Here is a 25,570-nt window from a genome sequence, read left to right as displayed (position 1 = left end):
AAGTTGGAATGTAGTAGCAGTGTGCTCCATTATGACGAAAGCTTTGCAAATGGCACAAAAGGTTATCAGAGTTGACCATTAAGGACCATGTGGCACCAGACTTCAGGAAAGATACAGTGGAGGAGGGAGAACAGAGACCCCATCCTAACCTGCCCCATCAGGGGAGCTCACCCTGGTGATAGGTGAGGTGTCAGGTGGCAAAGCTAGACCATCCTTACATCTCACTGGGGAGTTTGGACTGTATCGTCTGTGGGCTGGAAGGCTTTTGAACTTTTTGAACAAAGGAGTGACATGATCAGATTTATTTTTTATTGTAAGAGTAATTTATGCTCTTTGTAAAAACTTGATGTTTATGAAGTAGAAAATGGAAAATTCTTGCATCCTGTTCCGTAGGTGTATCTTCTTTTGTTTTTGTTTTGTTTTGTTTTGTTTTTTAAAAAACAGCCAGACAGGGTCTTTCTCTGTTTCCCAGGCTGGAGTGCAGTGGTGTGATCATGGCTCACTTCAGTCTCCAACTACTGGGCTCAATCAGTCCTCCTGCCTCAGCCTCCCAAGTAACTAGGACTACAGGTGGGTGCCACCACACCTGGCCAATTTTTAAAAATATTTTTGTAGAGATTGGGTCTTGCTATATATCCCAGGCTAGTCTTGAACTCCTGGACTCAAGTGATCCAGGCCTCCCAAAGTGCTGAATTTACAGGCGTGAGCTGCTGCAGTCTGCCAAAGGTACTTACTTTTAAAGGCTGTTGGATGTCTTGCCAGACTTTCTCCATACTTTCAGGTATATCATATATATACTATATCATACATTGTATACATTATATATACACACGGATAGTATATAATGTATAACATATGTGTTTTATATATTTATTTGTATATTTTTGACCAACAGGGGATAAAGCTATACAAAATGTTTTGTAATGGCTTATCTTATTTATTTATTTATTTAAGACAGGGTCTCACTCTGTTGCCCCAGCTAGCCTCAAAATCCTGGGCTCAAGTGATCCTTCCACCTCAGCTTCCCAAGTAGCTGGGACTACAGGTGTATGCTACCACTCCTGGCTGGCTCTTATTTTAATCTAACAAGTAGTTTTGAATGTCTTCCATATGTCTTTCACTGCTTTCTTTTTAATGTCCACAGAATAATCGATTATTTTACTTACCAATCCTTTAATGGTTGACATTAAGATTGTTTTCAGTTCAGGATTACATATAGTTCATCAGCAATAGCAATGAACAACTTCGTTTATTTATTTATTTATTTATTGAGGCGGAGTCTTGCTCTTTCACCCAGACTGGAGTGAAGTGGTGCGATCTCGGCTCACTGCAATCTCCACCCGCCAGGTTCAAGCGACTCTCCTGCCTCAGCCTCCCGAGTAGCTGGAATGCCCGGCTAATTTTTGTATTTTCAGTAGAGATGGGGTTTCTCCATGTTGGCCAGGCTGGTCTGAAACTCCTGACCTCAGGTGATCTGCCCACCTCGGCCTCTCAAAGTGCTGGGATTTAAGGCATATGCTACCACACCCAGCTCTTTTTGTTTTCAAATTGATGTATTTGATTCATCTGGAATTTTATTTTGATATATGGAGTAAGAAAACATAAAGTAGGACCAGGCACAATGGCTCACGCCTGTAATCCCAGCACTTTGGGAGGCCGAGGTCGGTGGATCACGAGGTCAGGAGTTCGAGACTAGCCTGGCCAAGATGGTGAAACCGTGTCTCTACAAAAAATACAAAAATTAGCCAGGCACTGTGGCAGATGCCTGTAATCCCAGCTACTCATGAGGCTGAGACAGGAGAATTGCTTGAACCCGGGAGGCGGAGGTTGTGTTGAGCTGAGATCACACACACCACTGCACTCTAGCCTGGGCAACAGTGTGAGACTCTGGGTGACAGTGTGAGACTCTGTCTCAGAAAAAAAAAAAAAAAAAGAAAGAAAACATACAGTAAGGAATGTATAGCTTCCTGCTCTGCATTCCCACAGTGACTAGCCAGTTATTAAAAAATCATTTGCTGAATAATTCATCTTTTCTTCACTGATTTGAAGCACTCCTTTAATCATAATTTTCCACATTGTGGTACGTATCCTTTTTCCTCGACTACCTAGAGCCTCAACAGCAGAATCAACAAGATTAGTATAGTGGCACTCCATATTCATGGGTTCTACATCCATGACTCCAATCAGTCATGGATCAGAAATATCTAGGAAAAAAATTGCGTCTGTATTGAAGACGTATAGACTTTTTTCCTTGACATTATTCCCTAAATAATACAGTGCAACAACTGCTTACATAGCATTTACATTGTATTAGATATTATAAATAACCTAGAGATTACATTTAAAGAATACAGGAAGATATGTACCTAAGGAGGGGGCATTAGGTTATTTGCATAAGTTATATGCAAATACTTCTCCATTTTATTTTATTTATTTAGGTTTTGAAATGGAGTCTCGGTCTGTTGCCCAGGCTGGAGTGCAGTGGCGCAGTCTTGGCTCACTGCAAACTTTGCCTCTCAGGCTCATGCCATTCTCCTGCCTCAGCCTCCTGAGTAGCTGGGACTACAGGCGCCCACCACCACGTCTGGCTAATTTTTTTGTATTTTTAGTAGCGACGGGGTTTCACCGTGTTAGCCAGGGTGGTCTCAATCTCCTGACCTCATGATCTGCCCGCCTCAGCCTCCCAAAGTGCTTGGATTACAGGTGTGAGCCACCACGCCCAGCCCCTCCATTTTAATTAATTAATTAATTAATTTATTTATTTATTTGTGGAGACAGGGTCTGTTGCCCAGGCTGGAGTGTAGTGGTGTGATCTTGGCTTACTGCAACCTCCGCCTTCCAGGTTCAAATTATTCTTTTTTTTTTTTTTTTTTTTTTTTTTTTTTTTGAGACGGAGTCTCACTCTGTCACCCAGGCTGGAGTGCAGTGGCACGATCTCGGCTCACTGCAAGCTCCGCCTCCCGGGTTCACGCCATTCTCCCGCCTCAGCCTCCGAGTAGCTGGGACTACAGGCGCCCGCCACCGCGCCTGGCTAGTTTTTTGTATTTTTAGTAGAGACAGGGTTTCACCATGTTAGCCAGGATGGTCTCGATCTCCTGACCTCGTGATCCACCCGCCTCGGCCTCCCAAAGTGCTGGGATTACAGGCTTGAGCCACCGCGCCCGGCCTCAAATTATTCTTGTGCCTCAGGCTCCTGAGTAGCTGTGATTACAGGCCTGTGCCACCACACCCAGCTAATTTTTTTGTATTTTTAGTAGACTCAGGGTCTCCTCATGTTGCCTAGGCTGGTCTCGAACTTCTGGCCTCAAGTGATCTGCCTGCCTTGGCTTCCCAAAGTGCTGGGATTACAGGCGTGACCACTGCGCCTGGTCTATTTTTTAGAGACAGAGTCTCTCTCTGTTGTCCAGGTTGGAGTGCAGTGATATAATCATAGCTCACTGCAGCCTCGAACTCCTAGGCTCAAGTGATCTTCCTGCCCCAGCCTCCTCAGTAGCTAGGACTACAGGTGCACACCACCATGTCAGGTTAATTTAAAAAAAAAAAAAATTATAGACATAAAGTCTAACTATGGGTCTTACCAGGCTAGTCTTAAACTCCTAGCCTCAGGCAATTCTCCTGCCTTGGCCTCTCTAACGACTGGGGTTTTAGGCGTGAGTCACTGTGCCCAGTCTCTATACCATTTTGTTTCAGGGACTTGAGCAGCCATAGATTTTGGTATACACCAAGGGTCCGGAACCAATCCCCCAAGGATACTGAGGATGACTGTATTATATTGGATGGAGACTAGGGGGAAGGAAGATTGAACCTAAGCACTGTAGAGGGTTGTGATATCAAAAGTCAGTAACACCTAGAGATAGGTTTGGAGAAGAGTTCTTTTTTGGTAGGTTGGGTTGGAGATTGGAGGGACATTGTGGAAGACATTCTCAGCAGGTCCCCAAGTTCTCTCCTCATCTGGGCCCATTGCTTTCTCTTCAGCTTCTTTTTTTTTTCTTTGAAATGGAGTCTCACTCTGTTGCCCAGGCTGGAGTGCAGTGGCATGATCTCAGCTCACCACAACCTCTACCTCCTGGGCTCAAGCGATTCTCCTGCCTCAACCTCCCGAGTAGCTGGGACTACAGGCATGCACCACCATGCCCAACTAATTTTTTGTATCTTAAGACGGGTTTCACCGTGTTAGCCAGGATGGTCTCGATCTCCTGACCTTGTGATCCACCCACCTCAGTCTCCCAAAGTGCTGGGATTACAGGCGTGAGCCACCTTGCCTGGCCCGTGCTTCTTTAAATCACTAATTTTCAAACTTTAACCTATATCGGAATCACCCAGAGGGCTTGTTAACAGCACATTGCCAGCACCACCCCCAGAGTTTCTGGCTCACTGGTTCTGGGGTAAGGTCTGAATATTTACATTTCTATCAGGATTCCAGGTGCTGTTGCTGCTGTCTGGGGACCATACTTTGAGAACCACTGCTCTAGACTGAGTCCTCTTCACTCCCATTTTAGATTACTCTAATGGTCTCTAGTTTGGCTTCTTTTTCTAGTTTTCCTGTACTTTAAAGCCTCCTGACTCAAATTAGGACTGCAGTGGTGAGAATAGAAGTGGAGAGAAAGGAATGAAGCTGAAAGACATTTCAAAAGAAGGATTAATGGGCTTTAGAGACTGAGTAGATGTGTGGGACAAAGGACAGGAAGCAAAAGAGGCATTTTCTAAACATGGACACCAGATTTACTCTTTGGAAAACACTTCTTTCATCTTGTTATTTCCCAGTTCAAGAATCTGCAGTGAGATAAATCTAAAATGGGATTTATTTGAATAAAATACAGCTGACAATTGACACCCAACTGGTGTCGCTTCTCCGGTTTTGTCTAAGTCAAATCTCATTATGACAGATGACTTTGCAAGTAGATCTCTGCATTACCAAATACTTTCATGGCCGAGCCAGTGACCTACTTTAAGCAGTATCCAATTTAACAATTCCAGTTCAGCAAACTAGTTTGGATAGCATTTTAGGACCTGCAGAATTTAATCTGAAGTACTATGGTACATTTGTATATATAAAAGAACTGTTAATTTCTAAGGGTTAGTTTAAACCCTATTTAGAAATCCTGTTTATCATATGAATATATATATATATATATTTTAAAACCCCATTATATACTGTGCTTTCTGTATTTACCTTTTACTTATGCTTGCTGTTGGGACAAAAACAAAGAGGGGAGTATTATGCCAGATACTCATGTTTCCAATTATAAATGCAGATGAGGCCAAAGTGTGTGTTTGTACAGGTGGGATGAAATAAACAAATGACAGTGAAAGCCTGCTTATCAGGATCATTATTTGTTGTTCCTGGATTGGAAAATAAGTATAGAGAAGGCAGTTTGGGTTTTTAAGATATTTAATATGTGACATTAAATTATTTTTTAATTTTTAAAAGCTGACTTCTGTCTTAGTCTTACATGATTTGGCTTCACATTTATGGACGAGATTTTAAATATGTGAGAATCGTAGCTAGTTATAAAAGAGTGCCAGATATTTGCATTATAACAAAACATCTTTATTGATGTATAATTTATATACTGTGTAATTCACCCAGTTTAGATATACAATTAAAACATAGTAAATTGCTCAGTTGTGGTGACTCACACCTATAATCTCAGCACTTTGAGAGGCTGAGATGGGGAGACTGTTTGAGGCCAGGAGTTAAGAGACCAGCCTGGGCAACACAGCAAGTCCCCATCTCTAAAAAAATTAAAATATAAAAATTGGCTGGGCGTGGTGGCTCATGCCTGTAATCCCAGCACTTTGGGAGGCTGAGGCTGGCGGATCACAAGGTCAGGAGATTGAGACCATCCTGGCCAACATGGTGAAACCCCGTCTCTACTAAAAATACAAAAATTAGCTGGGCATGGTGGCGCATGCCTGTAATCCCAGCTACTCGGGAGGCTGAGGCAGGAGAATCACTTGAACCAGGGAGTTGGAGGTTGTGGTGAGCCGAGATAGCGCCACTGCACTCCAGCCTGGTGACAGAGCGAGAGTCCGTCTCTAAATAAATAAAATTAGCTGGTCATGGTGGCGTGTGCTTGTATTCCCAGCTATTCAGGAGGCTGAAGTAGGAGAATAGTTTGAACCTAGGAGTTTGAGTCTGCAGTGAGCTCTGCTTGTGCCACTGCAGTCCAACCTGGGGGACAGAGTGAGACCCTGTCTCAAAAAAAAAAAAAAAAAAGAAGTCTATACAGTTTTACCATCATCATCGCATCATTTAGAACATTTCCATCTGCCCAAAGAGATCCTTCTTGCCCAAGTGCTGTCAGTCCCTTTTTCCACTCCATGCCCCAGGCAGCCCCTAAAAATTGAATCATACAGTACGTACTCTTTCACGTCTGGCTGCTTTCATTGAGCGTAATATTTTTGAGGTTCATTCATGTTGTTGTAAGTATGAGTAGCTTGTTTGTTTTTATTGCTGAGTAGTTTTCTACTGGGTAGATTTACCACAGTTTATCTATTGATTACTTTGATGGACAACAAAACATTTGGGTTGTTTATACTGTTTGACTATTGTAATGATTTTTTTTTCTTTATTTTTTAACCTTTTGAGATGGAGTCTCGCTTTGTCACCCAGGCTAGAGTGCAATGGCACTATCTTGGCTCACTGCAACATCTGCCTCCCAGGTTCAAGCGATTCTCCTGTCTCAGCCTCCCGAGTAGCTAGGATTACAGGCATGTGACACCACACTCGGCTAATTTTTGTATTTTTAGTAGAGACAGGGTTTCACCATGTTTACCAGGCTGGTCTCAAACTCCTGACCTCAAGTGATCTGCCCGCCTTGGCCTCCCAAAGTGCTGGGATTACAGGCATGAGCCACCATGCCCAGCTGAGTCTATCTTTTAAAAGAGAAAAAGAAGGCTGGGCCCGGTGTCTCATGCCTGTTATCCCAGCACTTTGGGAGGCCGAGGCAGGTGGATCATGAGGTCAGGAGTTCAAGACCAGCCTGGCCAACATGGTGAAACCCCATCTCTACTAAAAACACAAAAATTAGCCAGATGTGGTGGCGGGTGCCTATAATCCCAACTAGTCAGGAGGCTGAGGCAGGAGAATCGCTTGAACTCGGGAGGCGGAGGTTGCAGTGAGCGGAGATCGTACCATTGCATTCCAGCCTGGGCAATAGAGCAAGACTCCGTCTTGGGGGGAAAAAAATGTTTTCATAGTCATTATCATTTGAGCCCTACAGTAGCCTTACAACAAGTGGACAGGACAAGTAGTATTACCCTCGTTTGTTGCTATCCAGAGGGAGTCTACACCTGTATTCTTAGGTTATTGCCATAGGAAACCCATCAAGAGTATGCTTCCGTTTTGTGGTGTACACACAGGATAGAGCAGCACCAAAGGACTACTTCTATATGTGATGTAGATCCAACTTTGGAGTCAGTTTATTCATTCTGCAAATATTCAATGAATATCTGCTACCTGCCAGGCACTGTTCTAGATGGTGGAGGATTGGGATATGAAAGATTTAGTCTCTGCTCTTGAGGAATTAACTGTCCATAAAGGCTGTATACAAGAAAATAACTATAATACTGGGCCACGGGAACCCAGAAGCAGAGGATCTAACAAGGTAGAGCAGAGGATCTAACAAGGTAGAGCAGAGGATCTAACAAGGTAGAGCAGAGGATCTAACAAGGGGAGCAGAGAGGAGGGTGTCAGAGTGTGTTGATGATAATAGCTCACCCTTACCTAGTGCATACTCTGTTCCAGGCACTTTGTATATGTTTACTCATTTAATCTTCACTTCAACCTCTTACCCTGTTTTACAGACGAGAAGGCCAGAAAACTGAGGCTGGTATTTTGACCAGGCGCACACTGCTAGTGAATGGTAGACCTGGAATTTAGACCAGTCAGTCTGGCTCTGGAGTCTGTCTCCTGAAAAGGTTTCTCAGAGGAGAGGCACCCAGGCTGTGTCTTGAATAACAGCTTGTAGCTAGTCTGGCAGAAAGGTGATTGGGATATGTCTACATGGTTTTCTAGGCAGAGAAGTATCACAAGTAAAGGTAAAGAAAGCACACGATTGAGAGCAAGTGTGGCAGACTACTTGTGAAGAAAGATGAGTGGTAAGGAATGAGACTAGAAAGACAAGGCTGAGGATGAAGGGCCTGGTACACCATCTGAGGAATTTGGGTTCTGTGATCTAATTTTTAAAGTTACACAAAAAATACCACTTTTCCTTTTGTATTAATTTTATTTTTGTAAAATTAATTAAAGATTTAAAAAGATTGATTTAAATCTTTTTAATTGTGAAATATATCACACAGTTAGAAAAGTGCATAAAATACAAATGTAAAACAATGAATTATTTTTAAATGACCACCTCTGAGGTTAGGAAATAGAACATTATAGCGGCCCAACAGCCCCTTCTTAGTGACCTTCACTAGTCACAGTCGCTCCCCTTCCACCTACAGGTAACCACTCTTGATTTCTTTATTTTCCTTTGTAGTTTTACTGCCCATGTCCCTGTAAACATTATAGTTTTGCCTGGTTTTGAACACAGGGAGTCATATGCTGTATCTTCTTTTGTGTCTTGTCATTATGTGTGCGAGATTCATCCATGTTGTTCTGTGTGACTGTCCCTTCATTTTTGTGCTGTATGACATTCTATTTTATGAATATACCAGTGTCCTTACCTTTGTGCTATTGAGGATATTTGGGTTGTTCCCAGCTGGGGACTATTATGGATAGTGCTGCTGTGTGTGCCTTTGGGGTACACGTGCATATGTTCTGCTGGGTATGTACCTAGGAGTGGGATTGCTGGGTCATGGGTCTTATCTGTCTTGAACTTTAGGAGAATCAAGCCAAACCATTCTCCAAAGTAGATGTAATAATTTACATTCACACAAGTAGTGTGTGAAGATTTCTGTTGTTCCATAGCCTAGCAACACTTAATCATATCAGATTTCAGTGTTTTTAGCCATTATGATGTATAATGGTGTATCATTATGATTTTCTTCTTCTTTTTTTTTTTTTTTTTTTTTTTTGAGATGGAGTCTCACTCTGTCTCCCAAGCTGGAGTGCAGTGGCACTATCTCGGCTCACTGCAAGCTCCACCTCCTGGATTCATGCCATTCTCCTGCCTCAGCCTCCCAAGTAGCTAGGACTACAGGCGCCTGCCACACACCCGGCTAATTTTTTGTATTTTTAGTAGACACGGGATTTCACTGTGTTAGCCAGGATGGTCTTGATCTCCTGACCTCGTGATCCGCCTGCCTCGGCCTCCCAAAGTGCTACGATTACAGGCGTGAGCCAGTGTGCTTGGCCTCATGATTTTCTTTTGCGTCGCCCTTACTTACTGTTGAGACTAGATGCCTTTTCGTATGTTTATTGGCCATTTGGATAGTTTAGATTTTCTTGTCGTTCATTTGATGACATGTTTCATCTAGCCTCTTGCCCCTTTTCCTGTTGGGTTATCTTTTTTCTTTTAGAACTTGTTAGAACCCTTTATTATTTTGAATATGGACCTTTTATTGGTTTTACGTTGCCTGCTTTTTCATTTTCTCGAGGGCGTCTTCTTTTTTTTTTTTCAATTTGAGAGCAGGTACTGTTTATTAACTGACCAGCTTAGAAAAAAATAATCATGGTAGACACCTTAGTTTATTCTTCTAATAGGCCTGTTGATCTGGTCCTTCCTGTTGCCAGCGTCTCCACCTTCTACAAAATGGGTGGTCTTTTTCTTCATTCCACCTCGTAGAGAAGATAATTTTAAGAGCCACAGGAAGTTATTTGCTTCTTTTTTTTTTTTTTTTTTTTTTTTTGAGACGGAGTCTTGCTCTGTCGCCCAGGCTGGAGTGCAATGGCGCGATCTCAGCTCACTGCAAGCTCCGCCTCCCAGGTTCACGCCATTCTCCTGCCTCAGCCTCCCGAGTAGCTGGGACTACAGGCGCCCGCCGCCTCGCCCGGCTAATTTTTTGCATTTTTAGTAGAGACGGAGTTTCACCGTGTTAGCCAGGATGGTCTCGATCTCCTGACCTCGTGATCCGCCCGCCTCGGCCTCCCAAAGTGCTGGGATTACAGGCGTGAGCCACCGCGCCCGGCCTTATTTGCTTCTTTGAAGCATTTTCCAACAGTATAGATCTCATGAATCAGATCCTCCACGCAGATGATGCCGTATTTACCAAGAGATCGAGCAGTCAAAGTGTTATCTGTCAAAGCAATTTGCTTCTTATTGATTTCGCCATAACCACGCTTGTAGATTAGTTCATCTACTGACTTTAGGTTTGGTTACCCCCAAGCAATATATGGCTCTACAATCCTCAGCATGTTAATTGAAGCCTTGTTGAGCTTCACACAGGTTCCATTGAAGATTTGACGAAGGCGAAGAAGCTGCAACACCTTTCGGACCTTTGGGCTCATACCATTGATACCTCTGATCCTGATGGCAATTGCCAATTTGGGTTCTGTGGGTACATAGAAGTTGCCAGCTTTTCATGCCACCCTCGGCATTCGAATTTCAGTTCCGTACATCTGCCTGTATTCCTTGTGATGGTGCTTCGCTTTTTCATAGATAAGCTTCCTCCTTGCTGTTCGAAGCATCTTTTGGGCAAACTTCTTTCTCAGGCGCTTGATCTTCAGCTCTGCGAAATTCCTTCACTTTCTCTTAAGGATTTCTGGCACAGCAGGAACCTTCTTCTTCTCTTCTACACCCTCCATGGTTCCAGTCGGAAAAAGAGGGAGGATATCTTTTGATGGACAAATATTCTTAATTTTCATGTAGTCATGTTTGTCTAATATTGTCATATTTGGTTTTTAATACTAGGTACTTTTTGTATCCTATTTGAGAAATCCTTCCCTACCCCTAGGTTTTGAAGCATTTTCCCATATTATCTTCTAAAAGCTTTATTATTTATCTTTCACATTTGAGTATACAGTTCACCTGAATTTGATTTTTGTGTATGGTAATTCTTAACTAACTTATTAGTATACCTCTGCCTTTAAAATTTTTTAAATATTCTGTCCAGACTTTCTGGCTGTCCTCAGCAGAATGGTTGGTCTTTATTACCTGGTTTACCATTCCCAGAAGCAGAAATGTCTTTTAAAGTTTTAGTTTCACTTTGACTTAAAAATGATCTGTCCTGTCTTGTTAAGGGGCCTTAATGAATATGTTTACTAAAAAATAAAAAAGGACTGAAAAACTGTATAGATTCATGACTGTTTCTATTTTTTTTATTTTAATTTAAGAGACCAAAAAGAAGCTTCTGTTTCCTCTCTGCTTCTGTCAGCTATAAAATACTGTTAGACAAATTTAAGCTTGCTGCATAAAATGAGCATAGTCATACTTATTGCAGGATAATTTCAGAACATTAATCACAGGAAAATTTTAAATTAAAAAATACACACTATCAGACATTGACTTTGATAATAAAACGGCTTAACTAAAGCAGTGGCTACCCCCCTTTCTCTGTTTATCCATAAATTTAAACCTCTTTTTTGGCCAGAGATGGACTGTATGCAAACCGCATCCAGAATGCTTTTAGTTTGTGCCACAAAATATGAAGAAAATGTTTTCAGTTTATGGCAACTAGATCCATGACATATGATGCTCCAGGAACTGTTTTTACAGTGCGCAAGATGCACAGGAACAGAATAGCAAACTCACATGATTGTTGGCAAGGAAAACCTGGCTACGTGGCTGATGTTAAATTTGCTTTTTAAGACAGCCAGATCAAGAAATGTCTGAAGACTTTGAGACTGCAGCAGGGAGATGATTTTGCAGTTAGTAAACACAGCCCCGGGAAGCCATGGCAAGGCAGTTCTGGTAAGCCATTTACAGCTTCTCTTCTAGAAGGAGAGCACGGTGGAGGCTCTGGAGAGGAAAACCTGACGTGGCCTCTAGAGAATGCTACCCAGGGCAGTAGAGCCTACCTGATGGCACTGCCCTCAGCACCACCCTGCACAGCCTGGCCGAACGCCGCCTTGCCCGGGCCATCTCTGTCTCTGAGATTCACCACAGAGGTTAGCTTGGTTGTAGCTGAGCTGTTAAGAGTAGGGGTTTGTGTTCTTGAAAATTAGAGCTTAGGAGCCACACACATCCTTCTTGCCCAGCCCTTACTTAGACCATTTTCTTTATCTTTTTCAATGAACACTTCTCAAAGTGTGCCCCTTCCTCCCGCCCAAGACCCTTTCAGGAGGTCACAACTGTTTTAATAATACTAAGATGCTGTATGCCTTTTAAATTCATTCTCTCATGAGTGCACATTGGAGTTTTTCCAGACATGTGATACAGAAAAAGATTGAATGCGAAAGTATATATTTGGGTACAGCTGTTGTTGCTCAAGCTAGACATTAAAGAAGTTTGCAAAGATGTAAAACAGTGCCACTTTCCTCAAATTTTTGATCCTTTGAAATACCATTTTTAATTTAAAAAGCAATAGTTTATTATTTTTGTTTTTATTTTAAGTTCCAGGGTACATGTGCAAGATGTGCAGGTTCGTTACGTAGGTAAACATGTGCCATGGTGGTTTGCTGCACTGTGAACCCATCACGTAAGTATTAAGCCCAGCATGCATTAGCTATTTTTCCTAATATCTCCCTCCCCCTGCCACCCACCCCCAGCCAACAGGCCCAGATCAAGAAATGTCCCTGTGTCCATGTGTTCTCATTGTTCAGCTCCCACTTATGAGTGAGAATATGCACTGTTTGGATTTCTGTTCCTGTGTTAGTTTACTGAGGATAATGGCTTCCAGCTGTATCCATGTTCCTGCAAAGAACATGATCTCGTTCCTCTTTATGGCTGCATAGTATTCCATGTTGTATATGTACCACATTTTCTTTATCCAGTCTATCATTGATGGGCCTTTGGGTTGATTCCATGTCTTTGCTGTTGTGAATAGTGCTGCAGTGAACATACGCGTGTATGTATCTTTATAATAGAATGATTTATATTCCTTTGGGAATATAACCAGTAATGGGATTGCTGGGTCAAATGGTATTTCTGGTTCTAGGTCATTGAGGAATCGCCACACTATCTTCCACAGTGGTCGAACTTATTTACTTTCCCACCAATGGCGTGAAAGCATTCTTACCTCTCTGCAGCCTCGCCAGCATCTGTTGTTTCCTGACTTTTTAATAATCACCATTCTGACTGGCGTGAGATGGCATCTCACTGTGGTTTTTGGATTCCTCTAATGATCAGCGATAGTGAGCTTTTTTTCATATGTTTGTTGGCCGAATAAATGAACTAATAATTCTAATGTTTCATAGTTATAATTTTTACTATGGCAAATATTGATAATTAAAATTAAGATAAACAAGAGCTCTTTGAGGTCTTCCATAATTTTCGTAAGTGTAAAGGGATCCAGAGACAAAAGGGTTTGAGAATCACTGTTTTCAATCCTGTCAGTTCCAGTTGGAATCCCAGTTTCTCTTTGAAGGTGGCACAGGTTGTCTGGCTCACCGTTTTCTCTGCATTCTCTAAACTTCTGCGCCACTCAGCTTAGTGCTTAGCTTTCTTCTCCTTACATATAGTGTAAGGTCCCTGAAGAGGCGGATCAGATCTGAATTGAGAGTTTTTGAGACTTCCAAGGTATACAGTGCTGGCACAGCATAAACAATTGTTAATGATTATTCATATTACTATCATCATTGTCAATGTTCAACTCACTGGTTTATTGGAGAAGCAGTATACATCTAAAATTTGTGAACAACCTCACCTCATAAAATCAATATGCAATATAGAAAAAGAACAAAGGTTTTTCTTTAATCACCAATAAATTGGTCACAAAAGTTAACATGTTAATCTGCTTAATTATTTCTTTTAATTTTAATTTTTAATGTAAATTGCCAAATTATAATTGCATATACTTATGGGGTACAAAGTGATATTGTGATTTATGAATATAATGTGGAATGATTAAGTCAACCTAATTAACATATTTATCACCTCTAATCTGCTTAATTCTTATGTGACCAACAATTGCAATAAACCCTGGACGTAGGCCCTTGCTCTGAAAAGTTGCTGAGCATAGTGCCGTGCACTTAGTAAGCATTCAGTGAAGCCGGTTGAATTGAATCTGCTGTTTCAGTAGCTGCCTCTGCTGTTCTTGTAACCCTCGGTGAATTCCCTACCATCCCTGCCTCTACTATAAGTGATTTGCAGTTGTTTTAGGCTTTCAGAAGGCAGTCGTACTTTCTCAAGCCTTTTCTGTTACAGAATTGACAGACTTTTCTGGGGCCAGGCTGGAGGGCATAAATTAGTTGAGCAAGCTGGATTAATACCCCAAGGTTGGGTATGAGTCTTTCTGATCATTCCTACTTTGGACTGAGTTTGTTTTTCTTAGGCAACCTTTCCTGACTTCCAAGACATAAAAATCAGATTAACATTCTTGTGCCAGGGTCCTGCCATCAGTCCCAAAGTTTCCTTCACTGCTTCTCCCAGGAAGTCTGGGGATGCCGTGCAAGTAGCACACTGCCCTCATAGACTGTTACAGCTGATAAGCCACAGCTTTGTTTTCGTAAGCTCAGAATGTCATGTTGTATTGAGTTGATTTTAGTTTTTTCGTAAAAAATGTGTGTGTTTATTCCACAAGAATTTATTGGGAATGTCCTTTGTGCTGGCACTATATTAAATGACAGTGATAAGGAAGCCTTAGACCCGGGAAGCTTCCCACCCACCAGTATACACACACAAAAGTAAGCCTAGTGTGTGTTTTGAGTGCAGTTGCTCACTCAGGGGAAGGATCCATCCAGATCACCTGTGAGAAGAGGGAGTCAGGAGAGACTGCACAGAACAGGTTTCCCTAAGCCTGCATCTTGAAAGTTGAGACGAAATTTGTCCTGCCCGTGGGAAGGCAGTCCAGGTACCAACAGCATGTTCCAAGGCACGCGGAAACCATGTGGTGCTCAAGGGAAACGGAAAACAGTTGGGTTTTGGAGGTGAGGACAGTGGGGCGGGCAGGGACCAGGCCTCGCCGGCCACAGTGGGAATGGGGTTTTATCTACAGGGTGGATGAGACACATTGCAAAGGCAATAAGGATTTCTGCTTTTTGAAGGTAATTCTAGTGGTGTAGGGGAGGGGTGGGTCTTGAGGTAGGAAAACCAATCGAAAAGATAACTAGCATAAGACTGGTGAGAAGCTATGCCAGAAGCAGGGCAGTCAGTGGCAGTAGGAATAAGGAAGTATATACTAGAATAGTTGGGGATTAGAACTGACAGTTTGGTGAGAGGAAGGAGCTGCTGATGTTCGCAGACTTCTGATTTGAGTGGGATGGCAGTATTCCCAAGTGAGACAGAAGAACACGCTTTGGGGGAGGGTTGTTTTATTTTAGGGCCCTGTGGCACATGAGGTGGAGCTGCATTAGGCAGTTATGTAGATAGTTCTAAAGGCTGTAAAAGAGGTCAACACTAGAGAAAGACTTGGGAATCATCAAGATCCAGGTGGAAGCTGCATCTATGAGAAAGCATAAGACCAGGCTGGGTGCAGTGGCTCATGCCTGTAATCCCAACACTTTGGGAGGTCGAGGCGGGTGGATCACGAGGTCAGGAGTTCAAGACCAGCCTGGCCAAGATGGTGAAACCCCGTATCTACTAAAAATACAAAAATTAGCTGGGTGCAGTGGCAGGTGCCTGTAATTCCAGCTACTCGGGAGGCTGAGACAGGAGAATTGCTTGAACCGGGGCAGCAGAGGTTGTAGTGAGCTGAGATCGCGCCACTGTGCTCCAGCCTGGGCGATAGAGTGAGACTCCGTCTCAAAAAAGAGAAAGCATAAGGATGTGTATATATAATAAATAGAGAAAGGGAAGTGTGGACTCCAGAGGAGGAATACACTAATAATGAAAGGACAGGGAGAAAAAGACTGTCTTGTGAAACAGACTGGAAAGACACAGACCAAGAGGTAGCAAAAGTACTGCCATGGGCCCTTCCAGAGGAGTGGGTGAAGGGACTAAACCTGCTCCATATCAGACTGGGCATCAGAACTGAGCTCAATCTGTGAAGCCAGGAGTTGAGTTTGGTTCCCTCTCCATGACTCTGGCCCCCAGTCTGCCATGTACAGCAACAACTGAAGCAGCAGCTTTTCACCTTCTCACCCACTCCAAACCTTCCTGTGATAAGAAGGCTGGTTACAGACCCAAGGGAACAGGAGGACCTGACACAGCCAGGATACCAGGAGCTAAAACAGGATGCCCCTGGCCCAGTGGCTGGATCTTCAGTATCCTTACTATTAAGACAGGAAAGGAGGTCCCAAATGACAGGTTTCAGGTGGTTCTGGTTCGGATTTTTATTTATTTATTTTGTGTTTATTTTTAGACAGTGGTTCTGATTTTTAAATGCTAGAGAGAGGTTAAAGGAAGAACAGTTGAACAGTATCTGTTGCATTGACACTGAGATTGATAGGGACAGAAATCAAGTTGTCTTATTAATCAAGTGATGAATAAGTGAATGAGAAATTAGTATGTTGAGACCACAAATATAAACTGCTTTTTCAAGAAGCTTGACTAGGCCAGGTGCAGTGGCTCACGCCTGTAATTCCACCTCTTTGGGAGGCCAAGGAGGGTTGATCACTTGAGGTCAGGAGTTCAAGATGAGCCTGGTCAACATGGTGAAACTCCAACTAAAAATACTGCTAGGCATGGTGGCATGCATCTGTAATCCCAGTTACTCAGGAGGCTGAGGCAGGAGAATTGCTTGAACCCAGGAGGTGGAGGTTGCAGTGAGCTGAGATTGCATAATTGCACTCCAGCCTGGGCTACAGAGCGAGACTCCATCTCAACAACAACAAAAGCTGGACTAGGAAGGGGAAGAGGGGAGGAGGAGTGCAATAGGTAGAACAGATTTTAAGGTTAAAGGGGATGTTTTTAGGAATGGACTGATAGTATTTTTATAGAATTTCCAAAGCGTTGAAGTGAAGTAGGGAGTGGCCTAAAACTGCAAAGATAGTATTTCCAGGTCTTGGAACGATAATAAATCTCTTGTGTATGGGGGCTAAGTAAAACCGTCTATTTCTAGCAGATCTGCATCCACCTGTGCTCCTTTTGAGACAAGGTCCGGCTCTGTTGCCCAGGCTGGAGTGCAGTGGTGTGATCTAGGCTCACTGCATCCCCTGACTCCCAGGCTCAAGCCATCCTCCCACCTCAGCCTCCTGAGTAGGTGGGACTACAGGTGCATACCACAATGCTGGGCTACTTTTTTTGTATTTTTTTGTAGAGATGGGGTTTCACCAGGTTGCCCAGGCTAGTCTTGAACTTGTGAGCTCAATCAATCTGCCCACCTCGGCCTCCCAAAGTACTGGGATTACAGGTGTGATCCACCATGCCTGGCCTCCTTAGACTTTTGATATTATTATTTGTGTTACTTAATTAACTGGGTATCTTCTTACCTGATTGGGCCGGGCGCCCTGCTCACAGAACTGGATGGTTGGTACCCTGCTGTCTGCCACCAAGTCTCCTGGCATCCCCTCTTGCTTCCTGGGAAGACCTTCCAGGCCTCCTTGCTGGTGTTCTGCTCCTCCCTCACGTCTGCTGCCTCACTTAAGACATCTCTTCTGGACGTCTTGCTTGAAGTTAGGCGAGTTGCCAACAATGTAGGCAGACAAGGTCTTCAGAGTTATTTGTGACTCAATTAAAAGTTTATAGTGTATTCTCAATAGTCTGTATCCTAAGAATGATGCTGGATATCAAACTGATAAGAGTGGTGAGTCCTGGGAAGACTGGAATGGAGGGAGAGGGGACATTGGTTAAGAGCCTCTCTATACTGCTTGAATTTTTAAAATGAGAATTTAAATTTAAAATAATGGTGCTGAATAGTCAAGCTTGAAAATTAAAACCCTGCCATATCAAAGGTGATACTAGTAAGATACCAGCAAAATAAATATAGTTTGTTGAATATGTATTTCTTTCAACTTGCCATATTCCGTAGGAAAGATTTAGTTCTAATTACATCCTGTGAGTTTAGTTAGGTACTTGGCTTTGGAATAATTCTTTATTTTTATTTTTATTTTTTTGAGACTGGTTCTTGCTGTGTCACACGGGTTGAAGTGCAGTGGTGTGATCATGGTTGACTGCAGCCTCAACCTCCCAGACTCAAGCAATTCTCCTGCCTTAGCCTCCTTAGTAGCTGAGACTACAGGCACATGCCACCATGCCCCGTTAATTTTTTACATTTTTTTGTAGAGACAGAGTCTTCCTATGTTGCTCAGGCTGATCTCGAACTCCTGAGCTCAACCGATCCTCCTGCCTCGGCCTCCCAAAGTGAAGTGCTAGGATTACAGGAGTGAGCCACCACGCCTGGCCTAAAGGAATTCTTGAAGCCGGCTTGCAGTTTAACAGGACCTGGGGATTAATTTAACCCAAGATCCACTGAACATTCCCACCCCTTCTATGAATTCCAAGACTAGTTTGGCTGCTCTGAAAGAGAAGAGAGAAAACTAGAGTGGTTCACAGTTTTACTGCTGCAGCTGTACCTGATCAGATGGTAGGATTACCGTGTAGTTCTGAGCATTTCAAAGCTGTTTTGGAGGAATTTGCCACTATTTATACCTTGGAAGGAAAATAGTGCTGTAGGTAACTTCAGCTAGATAATTTCAGATGTTGATTTTAGAATTGACTTATATGTTTATTTTGAATACATGTGCACCTGATACAGAGGTTCACAGCCTGGCAGAGAAAGTAATGCAGCTGTTCTGTAAAACCTAGATTCAGGAGTACTTGGAAAACTGCTCAGTTTCCTTAGCTTGCCTATCCTCTGCCCTAATTCCTTTTTTCCCCTCCCTTCTGAATACAGGCAGTGTCTGAGACACACTGCCAAGCAGGCTAGGGACTGAGTGGCATGGTCTCTTTCTAGCCTTGTCTGTTAAGGAGACATGTAATATGCAACTTTACAGGGTTGGCACAGAATTTGGACTAATGATAGATCCAGAGAAGAGGCTGTGTTTTAGCCTAAGCAGAAACTTTAATCGGAATAGGGAACTAAAAATTAGTGTTATTATCTTGATAGTCTCTGCAGTTGACAAAAAAATTAATGAATCCTGTCGTCCTCTGAAGTGCTGAGGGTCAGACATAACCACGTAGCCTCGAGTTCTCTGTAAGGGCCAGACCCATCTTGGAGGCTGCAGCTAACTTCAGTTTTTACCAACGCAGTTAATTAGGGGACACATCCACATTCAACTACTGAATTGCTGGGATTCCATTGGGATTCGGTTCAGCTTATGTTTATTGGACTCTACCCAGTACCAAATTCAAAGGTGTGTTAGACATAGTCCTTGCTGTCAAGGAACTCCTGCTGAGTGAAGAAAATGGACTCGTGGATATTACCAATATAATGTGTATCTAAGAGGAGGAACACTTTGTCCAACCAGCGAGGGTACAGAAAATTTCTAGGAGCTAACACCTAAAGGAAAAGGAGAAGGGAATAGGCAGGGGCTCTCAGACATTAGTGTGTATGTTGTGAGTAAGGAAACTCTGTGCGGTCATGAAGAGGTCTCTGGAGAGGTCTTGGATTTTACCCTAAAGATAGTTATTGACTGAATTTAGGTGGCGAGATACCCAGAGGTCAAAGTTGCTCTTTAGCAAGAAAGACTGCTGCGGTGTATAGTAGAGAGATAGGGAGACGAGTCATAATATTTCTAATTCTCATCACAATTCCATCTGAGATGTATTGACTCAAACACTATTAAATAAAGTAAGTCCAATAGAGGGGACGACAGATAGCAGGGCAGTGGCAGTGAGGTGCTTTCAGATTCCCTGCAGCACCGTCTCAGCACCGTGCCCTGACATGGGGCTGAAGCTCTGACTTACAATCTCTAGCTGTGGGGAGTGGAGCACGCTGTCCTGGACAGAAGTATTGGGTTACTGTGAAACTAAGGGGCCAACTTCCAAACAGTGCCAGCTTTCTGACAGCACTGTAGATGCTGGTCCCAGATGAACCTCTGCTGGGCTCGCCATTGCTTTGAGCACCAGCACACACGTAGGTAGCTCCAACCTTGAGGAGCATTCCTTCTGCATTTGTTTGTGTCATTGTAAAATGAAGGTGCTGGCCATTTAATATATATTCCTATATCTCTACATTCAAATACATGAATATATATTTCAGAGAGAGATTCCATCATGGAATAAATAAAATATTTACTGCATTTTTTAGCAACTTGCTATGAATTGATTTTGAAGAGACTATTCCAGCCATTATGGGGGAATGGACTGGGGAGGAGCAAGAATAGGAACAGAGAACCAGCGAAATGGCCCCAACAAGCAAGAATGACAGTAGTGAAAATGAAGAATTATGGGTAGATCTGAGAAGCAGATTTTGAAAGAGGAAATGATAGGACTTGCTGATGGACTGATATGAGGGGTTGGGTGAGAAATTCATGACGGATGTCAGGGTCTGACCTAAACACCTGGGTAGAGGGTGATGCCCTTGATTGCATGAAGCCTTAGTAACCACTTACCTTTATTGAGCATGTGTTTGGTATCCTGCCCTCTACTAAGAGTTTTACACGTATTGCATTTAAACTTCAAAAGAACCCTATGAAGAAGGTGTTGTTAGTGTTCCCAGTGTTGGTTGAGGAAGCTGAGCTCTGAGAGGTTGGGCTGCGGGCCTAGAAACAATAGCTGGTGAAAGGAGGAGCCGGATTTCCATGAGGCCACCTGTGCCACTGCCTCCTGTGGCATCTTGCTATGAGCATACAGCTCATTGTGATTTTTTTCTCTTTTCAGGGTTGTGGTTTTTTGCACTGAATGTAACCTAGACTCATCTTCACGGGCTTGTGTTGCCCCAGGTACTGTCAAAGGTAAGTTTTTAAAATATGTATCTACCATGTATTGGCAATAGTCTTCTCCTTAAAAAGAAGAAAATACTTTTTCAAGAACATTGTTGCCCTTTTACCAAGTTCTTACAGGAAGATATTTGTAAGGTGACCATCATACCAGCCCCTTGCTTTCCTCCTATGTGGTAGGTCCCTTTAAAAAGAACTAGTATTTAGATGGATACTGACATTTGGTGCCTCATGCTAGAAAGCTACAACTTAGTTATTATGTGAGTTTTATGTGAGTGTACCCCTAGCGTCTCTGTCTCTCACCTTTCCCTGCCGCAGTCTGTAGTCCACATTACTGCCAGGGTTCACTTTCTGAATGATGGATTTACTCAGGTCACTCCTTTGCTTAAACAGCCCTCATTGCATCCAGTTGCTGCAGATGTTGTCCCACAGATCCCTTCAAAACCTAATTCCAGTCAACGTTTCTGGCTGCTTTTTCAGTGAATCCTTATCTGTAAGCCTTAACGGACCACTTTCTTTTCCCTAGATATATATAGTATTTTTTTCATGGCTTTGTGCCGTGGTTGATGCTTTTCTCTTTTTAGAGTTTGGAAGCAGGGAGAAGAATGTGACTATCTACTCTCCTTGTTGTATTTTTCCTGTTGTCTTCTTCTCCCAAACTCCCTTGGCATAATTTCTTTTTCATCTATGTTCTAAGAGCACCTGTTGTTATTACAATAATAAATTATTCAATATTTTATATTAAAGTTGTTTATTTGTATCTGTCTCCTTTACTAATATATAAACCCTTTGAGACTGCTTGGAAAGGAGCTAACCTATTTTTAATGCCTAAAAGAGGCCCCCACAAGCAAGAAAGGATGACAGCAGTGAAAATGAAGAATTGTGGGTGGATCCGAGAAACAAATTTTGAAAGCAAAAATGATAGGACTTGCTGGTGAGCTAATATGAGGGGTCCAGGGTAGGATGAGAAATTCATGATGAATTTCTCCCCAACCCTTTGCTAGGCTTATGTGCCTAGTGTATGCACCTTGTCTCTTGTAGAGACAGCCACCTACCTGAAGACAGTAGCTGTAACTATAGCCACTGCTAAGGTCAAAATACTGTGTGACCTACGGTTTTTGAACCTCCCAATTCAGCCTCAGTAGTATAGAGCAATAAGATAAAATGCTCTTAGACACCTTACTAAGAGTTCTACACACATTGTTTAATTTAATCTTTATAACACCTCTTCCTGCACAGCTTTACGGATGAAAATACTCAGGATTATAAAGTTAAATAACTTGCCCAAGATCGTACAGCTAATAACTGACAAAGAAGTACAATTCTACATTTTCAAAGGCATAGCTCATTCCAGCATAACACACTATCCCAGCACCATCTGACATGTGGCAGAGGCACAGTAAATGTTTATTGAATTGATATCTATTGCATCTTAAAGAAAAAGCACTGTAGTTGATTAATTCAGTCATTCTTAACATAGAAATTTATTGAATACCTATTAAATGCCAGGTATACAGTTTTAGGTAGACTGAATACAGAGATTAACAAGATATAGTGTCTGGTATTAAGGGGTTGACAGTCTAATCCTTATCATATAGAGACATCTGTGTGAGTAAATAAATCTAATAAAGTATTACAGATCCCATAATAGAATTCAAACAAGATCCACTGGGGGCACTGAGGAAGGAATCATCATTTCTGCCTAGAGATGGATCAGGAAGTGGTTCATAAAAGCTAAGCCTTGACTGGAAAGTCGGGTCTCCCCTTGTGGCACCAGAGGAGGGAAAGGCAGAGGGAGTGATAACAACAAAAACATGGAAACCTCGAACAGTCTGCCATATTGGCAAAGCCGTAAGATGTTCATTACGGCTGGAACAAAAGGAATGAAGACCAGGCAGATGAGGCTGGAGAGACAGGTGAGGGCTGGATCCTGGAGGGCTTTTGAAAATATTAACATATTTGGCAGTTTTCATGGAAGAACTTGCACAGGTACTGCAGAACATTACTTGTATTTAGTTCTTAACATTTGCCGAGTCCTGTCATGTGTGTGGCAAGCACTGTGCCCGGTCAGGACTATCCACCACCAACCACAGGTCACAAACCGGTGACTGCTCCAAGTTTAAGTGAGGTGCAAAAACAGAAATTTAACACTTGTGTTGGCCAGACACGGTGGCTCACGCCTATAGTCCCAGCACTTTGGGAGGCCGAGGCAGGCGGATCACTTGAGGTCAGGAGTTCCAGACCAGCCTAGCCAACATGGTGAAACCCTATCTGTACTAAAAATACAAAAATTAGCTGGCGTGGTGGCACGTGCCTGTAGTCCCAACTACTTGGGAGGCTGAGGCAGGAGAATCACTTGAACACGGGAGGCAGAGGTTGTGGTGAGCCAAGATTGCGCCACTGCACTCCAGCCTGGTCAACAGAGCGAGACTCTGTCTCTAAATACATACATACATACATACATACATACATACATACATACATAAAATAAACACTTGTGTTGTCTCATCTCATGATGGGACATGACTTGTCACTTTGGCACGACTTGTTCACCCCTCTAGTTTTCATGTAAGTGGGCTTTCCCCTGACTTTTTTGTGACTCTGTTAGCACTGATACATTAGACCCTTTGTCACTTCTTACATGGAACCCTTAGTTAACCATATACTTTTGCATTGCCTATCTTACTTACCTTCTATTTTGTCAAAAGGAAAGTTGCCTTAGACACAACCATAAGCCATGCCTTCAAACAAGAATGTTATCAAGGTTTGTTCAAGAAACACATGGAAAACTAAGGACAGCTCCAAAACAACAAAAAAATGAGAGCAAATAAAATAAAGGACAAAGATAAAAATAGGTATCAATATGACATTTAGTAAGTGGGCACATTACATGGTTTTAATCAGGAAAGATTTTTAGAAATAAAAACTGACTGGAGGCCAGGCACTATGGCTCACGCCTATAATCCCAGCATTTTGGGAGGCCTAGGCAGGTGGATTGCTTGAACTCACAAGTTCAAGACCAGCCTGGGCAACATAGTGAAATCCCAACTCTACCATAAATACAAAAATTAGCCAGGCGTGGTGATGTGCACCTGTAGTCCCAGCTACTTGGGAAGCCCAGCAAGGCTGAGGCTGCAGTGAACCGTGATCATGCCACCGCACTTCAGCCTGGGTGACTGAGTGAGACCCTGTCTCAAAAAAAAAAAAAAAAAATACTGAATAGATTAGAAGGGTAGAGATGTGGATTGGTGATGAGGGGAAGGGGTTTCCAGTGGGGTATGGGCTAGGATATATATAGATAGAGATTAGCCTGTTGTGTGCTGAGAATGGAAAGATTTGCCTGCGTGAATGCAGAATATAGTGTGCTTTGAGAGTAACTAGAAATGAGGTTAGTGGAAAGCTTTGGAAGTAAAAGTGTGTGATTAATGCTGTGGTAATGGAATAATTTGGAAGACAAGGCTGATATGGAAAACTGAACTTAATTCTGAGGAGGATACGTTTTAGATATAAGTTGAGATCAAAGGGTATCCAATAAGTAGTATTCTCTTCCCTGCTCAAGTTCTGAACCAACAGAGACTTAGGACAAAGGAGTAGGGCAGATAGCTGGAGATCAAAATTTCACGTTTATCATTCATAAAGTTGCCATTGGAGAACTGCCTTAAATGTAAGGGCAAGCAGACTTTTTAAGACTAGACTGAAGGACTTAACAGGTTTATTCACCCAGCAACACTAGTCTGGGATAGACCTGCCTCCTAGTCAACGAAAGGAACAGAGCAGAACAGGTGCCCCCAAGGGAAAAGGGAGAGAAAAGGGCTGGACTATGCAAGCCTGGTTCCTTCTTCCAGACACACTCATCAGAGAAGTGACTTCACCCCTGACAGCCTGAGTCAGGGATATAAGGCCAGGAATATGAAAAGTTGGATATTGTCCCATGTGGAAGGAAGCATCAGGAACAGGGAAAAAAGTTTTCCTCCCCTAGCTTTCCTTCCTTCCTTTCCTTCCTTTCCTTCCTTCCCTCCTTCCCTCCCTCCCTCCCTCCCTCCCTCCTTCCTTCCTTCCTTCCTTCCTTCACCAGAAACCTCTTAATTTTCATTTTCCTTTTGAATCACCTATATAGGCCTAGCACAAGCAATTTAAATGTGGAACTTCACTGGTTTTGTAATGCATGTGTGCTATTTGAAATTCAGCTGCTTTGCAGCTTATATGCAGCGAGTAATTGTTCCACTTTCTGACGTCTAAAAGGCCTGTAGGAAGAAAGTCTGTTTTCTCTGAAGTCTAATCTTTCCTCAGCCATGCCTGCTTAGGAAAAGCTGCGCCGGCATAATTCAAGGTCAAGCAGCAGCCTTCTGTACACTGAAGCCACCCAAGCCCGCTAATGCCCTATTCCCTTTGCTGAGGCCAGCACGGCTGGCATTTGCTTGCTAGGCCAGAGCGGCTGGTGTATGCTGAGACTGCCTGCACAGCTGATATGTAAATGAGCTTTCAGTACCAGCATCACCACCACCACCACAACCGTCTGTGGCTTGTTTCTTGATGAGGCCTGCAAAGCCCCCAACCCTTTGCAAAGGCTTATGTGCCTAGTGTACGCAGTCTTGTCTCTATAGAAACAGCCACTTACGTGAAGACAAAGTTGCCATAACTACAGTCACTGCTAAGGTCAAAATACTGTGTGCCTATGGTTTATAAACCTCGAATTCAGCCTCAATAGTTAAAAGCTACTGTGTAACTATAAAAACAACAGTAAAAAGCCTAATATAAGCTTCTACAAGAAAATACTGTGCCCCCTCATTAAAGTCCAAGGCCCAAAGTCCTGGCCTTAACAGA

At 42.8% G+C, this 25,570-nt stretch overlaps 1 protein-coding gene and 1 pseudogene across 8 annotated transcripts in view; one reads left to right on the top strand and one right to left on the bottom strand.

Annotated features, from left to right (window-relative positions):
* The window catches only part of TNRC6B (trinucleotide repeat containing adaptor 6B), a 284,641-nt gene that overhangs the window by 53,514 nt on the left and 205,557 nt on the right, over window positions 1-25,570 (top strand). For 6 of the 8 annotated variants that reach the window (XM_050805807.1, XM_050805814.1, XM_050805811.1 and 3 more), the window contains exon 2: window positions 20,688-20,761. The exons of the other annotated variants lie outside the window; for them this stretch is intronic. The gene's annotated coding sequence lies outside the window, so the exon portion shown is untranslated. The remainder of the gene's footprint in view (window positions 1-20,687; window positions 20,762-25,570) is intronic. 8 annotated transcript variants of the gene reach the window in all.
* On the bottom strand, window positions 9,562-10,693 carry LOC126963686 (60S ribosomal protein L7-like; annotated as a pseudogene).

This window comes from Macaca thibetana, chromosome 10, assembly GCF_024542745.1.
Source record: "Macaca thibetana thibetana isolate TM-01 chromosome 10, ASM2454274v1, whole genome shotgun sequence".
In the NCBI taxonomy this organism is placed as follows: domain Eukaryota; kingdom Metazoa; phylum Chordata; class Mammalia; order Primates; family Cercopithecidae; genus Macaca; species Macaca thibetana.
The sequence above is the reverse complement of the archived record's forward strand: the minus strand, read 5'-3'. Positions and strand labels throughout refer to the sequence as shown.